A 6000-nucleotide genomic window follows, 5' to 3' on the forward strand; every position below is an offset into this window, starting at 1 on the left:
CCATGCTAAATTTGATGAGTTTGTGGTGCGCTGTTGGGAACTAGGCGAACTACCATCAGACCTTTGTGATGCAGTCATCATCACCTTGTATAAGAAGAAAGGAATTAAATCAGACTTCTCAAATTACCATGGTATTACTCTGCTCTCCATTGCTGATAAAATCCTGGCAAGAGTACTCTTGAACAGAACCCGCTATAGCAGAAGGAATTCTACCTGAAGGTCAGTGTGGTTTCAGAGCCAACAGGAGCACACAGACATGGTATTTGTTCTCAGACAACTGCAAGAGAAGTGTAGGGAACAGAACAAAGGTCTCTATGTAACCTTTGTCGACCTCACCAAGGCTTTTGATACTGTGAGCAGAAAAGGTCTATGGCAGATTTTGGAACGTTTAGGTTGTCCCCCCAAGTTCCTTAAAATGATCATCTCACTCCATGAGGATCAGCACGGCCAAATCAGATATGGCAATGCACTTTCTGAGCCCTTTCGAATAACTAATGGTGTGAAACAAGTCTCCGTTCTCTCACCAACCCTATTCACAATCTTTTTCAGCATGATGCTCCAAAGGGCCACGGCAGACCTCGATGATCAGGACGGTATCTATATTCGATACCGTACTGATGGAAGCCTTTTCAACCTAAGGCAACTGAAGGCCCACACTAAGACCTTAAATCATCTTGTCTGGGAGCTGCTTTATGCTGATGACGCTGCCCTTGTCGCCCACACAGAAGCAGCTCTGCAGCATTTAACATCCTGCTTTGCAGATGCTGCTGAGCTCTTTGGGCTGGAAGTCAGCTTAAAGAAGACAGAAGTTCTCCATCAACCAGCACCTCAGGAAGTCTTCCATCATCCCTGTATCTCCATTGGTGAATCAGAGCTCAAATCAGTTCATCAGTTTAATTACCTAGGTGGCCTCATCCTCGGATGGTAAGATTGACGGAGACATAGACAACAGGTTAGCAAAGGCATATAGTGCTTTCAGAAAGCTTCATAGAAGAGTTTGGCGAAATAAACACCTGAAGAAAAGAACAAAGATCAGTGTTTACAGAGCCATAGTGCTGTCTACTCTCTTATATGGATCTAAATCATGGGTCATCTACCGCCACCACCTGCGTCTCCTAGAATGCTTCCATCAACGCTGTCTCTGCACAATCCTAAACATCCACTGATCAGATTATGTGACCAATACATCTGTTCTAGAACAAGCAGCAGTCACAAGTATTGAGGCCATGTTGCTGAGAACACAGCTGCATTGGGCAGGACACGTCTCCAGGATGAAGGACCACTGCCTCCCTAAGGTCTTGCTTTATGGTGAACTTGCCACCGGCTGCCACAAGAGAGGAGCCCCAAAGAGAAGATACAAGGACTCCCTGAAACAACAGCTCAGCCTTGACCATATTGACCAACATAACTGGTCTACTCTGGCCTCCAACTGGGAGGCCTGGAGACACACCATCTATAACGCTGCTGATGCTTTTGAGAAAGCACACAGGATCACTCTTGAGGAGAAAAGACAACACAGAAAGAGTCGTGCCTTGCAGAATATACCACCTAAAGAGTCTTTCTGCTGTGCCTTTTGCAATTGGACATGCCTGTCTCGTATTGGCCTTTTTAGCCACCAACGCGCTTGCAGCAAATGTGGGTAGAGCCCTTCCCAAATCTTCGTTCGCAAAGCCTAGCCATGATGATGATGCACACAAATAAAGTACTGTTGATTGGCCAAGTAACAGTGTTCCATATCTCTTCTAGTTAGATTTTCTCCTTTAAGATTCTGATTTAGTGTTTGAGACTTAGGCCTGTGTGTATGAAAAGCATTTCCAGGCTTGAATTGAATTTGAGGTGCTCCCTTTACTAGAATTGTTTGTATGTAGATAGGTAAGTAAACTGGTTTGTTTTCACATCCTTTCAAAAGGTTTCAAAAAGGTTGAGTAATTTTTCAAAGACTCTCATTGTCTAGATGGTAGCAGAAATTGTTCTTTGTAAAAAAGAAAAGTGACATAACTTACTTTAGTTTTTCTGCATTAAAATGCTTTGACCACCAAAATGAGTGTCCAAGTAAAAATCCCAACCCATTCATTTTACGTAAAAGATTGTTTGGTTAAGCATTTTGTGGGGCCAAACCTAAATAATTTTATATTCTGCATGGAGTTTCATTTTAATCCTCATTTTACTTTAAATTTCAACAAGCTTCAAAGCAAGTTTCAAAACTTTAGTTTGGAAACCACATAGCAAAAATGTTGACTTTTTAAAAGACATGTTCATTTTAATCTAATTGCCATGTTTGATGGAAATTCTTGACCAGTTCTGGCTCATTTGAAACTGTGTTCACCTGATCAACAGGTCACCTGAGAGACACCAGTCATCTTAATTCAATTTAAAACAGATATGCCTGGGTACTAAGTGAAGAAGAAACCTTGTTGACTTCATACAACTAAATGTGTATTGTGGTCTTTAAAAGAATTCCAGGTTTAAATGGTTGAAAAGAATGACTGTTTAATTTGAAAATAAAATCTAGCATCAACTTTTCAAAGAGTCTTAAAAAATGTAAGATCCAAAGAAGAAAAAATAGTAGATTTTACTTCCAGTGCCATGGAGTAGGAGGAAAGATTCTGTCACTGCTCTGTACTTTGGAGGTGAAAATTTAAACTTTTCTGTTTGTCTTCCCTATACAAGGTGTCATCTTCCATTATTTTTTATATACTTGAAGAAGGGCAGAGAAATTGAAACAGTGCATGGAAAATCACACTAGTTATTTAATGTAGTCTCCCTGGTTAAATCTGAGAAATATTTATAGTGTTTTAAGGGAAAAAGCAACCAGAGACTTCAGATTTTAAAATTTGTGTACATTAATAGGGACCCAGAATGGTAACTGTTGGATCTTTTGACATAGCTTGTACTATGTATTAGTGAGAGTTAATGGTTATTTTCTGCCTCATGGACCTTGCTACTTCTCCCCCAAAATCTGTTTCCATTGCCAAGGAAATCACATCTGGTACCAGGAAGCTGGCTCATTTTGTAATTGCAAATTAATTCTATGTTACAACAGTGTCTCAGGAAAATAGAGGCATTCAAACAGAAAGAAAATAACTGGCTCAAAATCCTTCCTAGAAATGAAACAGTGATTGATCCCAACCAGTGTGTAGGCCAGAAGAAAACTGACAGCTAGATGACATTTCTAATTGCTGTGAGTTGTGGGATTTTTTTGCATTCAGGAACAACTGGGGAAATATGTATTTCCATGGGGTGTAAGAGCTTCTGGAGCAGAGTTGACTGAAGAAGATGATGACTAGCAGAATAAGACAAAGGTAGAAAGGGTGCCATCTCTTTCAAGAAAGGTTTCAGGGGTGGAGGCCAAAGGAGGAAAAGAGCTCCTGAAGGGCAAGGAAGAAGATGGTCAAGAACACAAAAGAATTCAGGACTTCTGTCCAAGTGGATGATCTCACTATAAGCAGGTTAAAATGTCCCTTGGTGCATTGGTTGGGAATGCTGAGGAAATTCTGCACACTCTCTGCCTCTGTCCTAAGTTCGTGCTGGGGGAATCAAACTCCCCTTTCATTTCTGGCACCTCTGCAAGTAGATGAATGTATATGGTGTAAACACCCTTCCACACAATCTGGGCATCCAGATGAATTTACAGGAATGCCTAGCAGATGTGCCCCTATTTTGGCTGGTGTAGGTGGTGTCTTCCTGTCTAAATGTCATGTGTGAATACTGGCATCAGGTGTCTGCCTACTCCAGTACATTGTTTGGATCTTTTGGAACCTGATGCAAAGTATGAATTTTGTGAGGCAACAAGATAATGTAAGTGTAGGTAATGCTGCAATTCTGGACATTATTTTGCTTAAGCTTCAATCATCAAAGGCCTGAGGGTACTTCATTCCTAGAAATGAAAATGAAAGGCCTTTACCTGTACTTGCAAAGTCAAACTTTCAAAGAAAAAAAGCAAAACATTGCTTTTTTACCTCATGGGTGTCTTGGGAGGATAAGGACAATTAGTGACTGTTGTTGTCTCTGAATACAAGAAGAATCAAGCCTTGTATGTGGTTTGACAGAAATACCTAAAAGCACGCAGTGGTATCTTAATACTGAGAAGTACTTCAGGGTGTAGCAGATGCTATTTAATTTCATTTAAAGAATCTATGTTTCTGCTACTCTAACAGAACTTAGAAATAATGAGCTGAGACCCCCAATTTTGAATTCGATAAGAAAAGTAATTTTTCTGCTTTGAGGCTACTACTTATCTTTAGCTAAGCTCTCAGCAGAACATTTCAAAAGGAGACAGATATTAACGGTGCATGATGGGCATAATCCGTCAACATCAACTTGCCAAGACTGTCAGGGAATGGAGGCAGAACCAGATGGTCACAGGCATTATATAGGCACCAATCTGCTTAGAGCTCGCTGTGAAAGCTGCCTCTGCTCATAAGTGTCTGGAGACACATTAATGTGGTACTGTACTTGGCTTTGAGAGTTGTGCCTTATGCTGAGAACATCACTGATGCAATGGCCTGACTGCTGGGCTGGAGACAGCTTGAAACATGGGGTCATAAAATATGTGCCTTTCTAGAGGTTCTTGAGAGTATGCATATACAGACAAGACTACCAGGCACATTACTGGCTTTTTCTTTGGAACCTGAGGGGCTGGCAGCAGCATAGCTGAAATTAGTCCTTAAGATTTATCATTCAGAGATACTTGAATTCTGTCTAAATCCTTCAGGGTGGGATTTTTTTTCTTTGTAAGTTTTTATATCTAGGGTGTTGGTCTCTACATGAGAATAGGCTCTTATCTCAGTTTCATCACATTCTAAGGGAGACACTTGATTTTGGTCAGATTAATGGTCAGAAATGCTCTCTAGGAACCATCAAATAGATCCTAGTGACAGTTTCACTGTAGCCTCAGCTACAAAGTAGACATCTAAATTATATAGTATGGCAATCATACTATATAGCACCTTAGTCTTCTATTCTTCAGTGCCCTATCTGAATAGGGAATAATCTCAGAGGGGTGCTATGAGGATAAGAAGGTGAATGATCACAAGTAACTTAAAGAATATTTAGTTGTAGAACATATTTACAACAATCTAATGATTCAAAACAACAGAAATTAAAAAATCAATGGGAATTCTATGCAGGGAGAATTTTCATGATTCAGTCCATTTGGCTAATTGTTTTTCTTTGCTATTATTTTTTTTTATTTGCAGTTATTCTTTTTCAAAAATTAATGCACTAGAAGGGAGAAATAAAGGGCCTATTCCTGTTAAAGTGCAGCCCTCTATATTTGAAAAATGCCATTGTATTAACATAATTAACATTAGCATGGGTCTTTTTTCATCTTCATTCTCCTGCTGCTCAGAATATCAGGAGAATGCAATTTTCACCTGACAGTTTCAGTACCATTAAAGATGCAGAATGACAACAGTGGAAGCTTTTAGCGCACAACTGCTTGAAAGTGAAATATGTTGAGTGACTTGGAAACCAATTGAACTATTCCATGAGAGTGCACCAAGGAACAGCATATGTGTATATACAGATAGTGACTGGAAACACACAGATAATTCCACTGGCACAGCTTCACTGTAAGTCCTAGGAGGTTGTGATACATTTAATTGCTCACCTCAGAAAAACAACCTCAGCTAATAATTACTAATTAAAAAACAACTGAAGAAAACCTAACTGTCTCCATCTTGTATTTAAGAGACTACCTTATTTCTCCCTTCTCTTTAATAGGACTGTAACATAAGTGCAAGGGGATGTCCTGCTATTTTCCAGGTGGACTAACAGTGTGCATATGATTCTGTGTGAATGGTGTATTTGCTCAACATTTGATGCATAAATACATTCTGTAAAAAAAAAAAAAAAAAGAGGAAATTCCTCTAGTTTATCTGCATGACAAGCCACTGGAGGCATGTGTGCCATTTGCTGGTTAGTCTTTTGGGACATATCTCAATGAAAATATTGGAGACAGTTGTGTCAGGGTCACAGTCTGATCCAGAAGAACTGATG

Source organism: Pseudopipra pipra, chromosome 1 (assembly GCF_036250125.1).
Source record: "Pseudopipra pipra isolate bDixPip1 chromosome 1, bDixPip1.hap1, whole genome shotgun sequence".
NCBI lineage: Eukaryota > Metazoa > Chordata > Aves > Passeriformes > Pipridae > Pseudopipra > Pseudopipra pipra.